The 343-nt window shown below is 31.2% G+C and overlaps 1 protein-coding gene across 1 annotated transcript in view; it reads right to left on the bottom strand.

The window, feature by feature from the left end:
- Positions 1-343, bottom strand: part of LOC104276595 (glypican-5-like) — a gene marked incomplete at its 3' end in the record, with an annotated part of 38,025 nt that overhangs the window by 171 nt on the left and 37,511 nt on the right. The window lies entirely within an intron of this gene.

The following is a 343-nucleotide window of genomic DNA, read 5'->3' as shown; positions in this document are numbered from 1 at the left end:
CAATCAATAGCTTAAAGCTGTTGTGCCCTTCTACAAGAAGATAAACAATGTGCTTGTTCTATTACTCTCCATTGGTTCCAGTGATTTTTTTAATCAGTCTGTCAATTTCCTGTTAGATAAGTTCGATTCTCTTAGACACACTTCAGTAGTTTACAAAGCGATACTTTCACTGGTCAAAGGAAAAACTTTACTCTTGTTCCAGAACAGGAATTATTTCCTTCCAACTTAAAATTTTCTTTCATAGTTGTGATACAGTTGGTAATGCTACATTTGTACAAATATATGAGAAATATTTTAAAAAAGGCAAAGCAAATAATAAAACAAACATATATATGAATAAGCC

Source organism: Apaloderma vittatum, unplaced genomic scaffold (assembly GCF_000703405.1).
Source record: "Apaloderma vittatum isolate BGI_N311 unplaced genomic scaffold, ASM70340v1 scaffold8527, whole genome shotgun sequence".
NCBI classification, from domain to species: domain Eukaryota; kingdom Metazoa; phylum Chordata; class Aves; order Trogoniformes; family Trogonidae; genus Apaloderma; species Apaloderma vittatum.
This window is presented reverse-complemented; position numbering and strand designations above follow the sequence as displayed.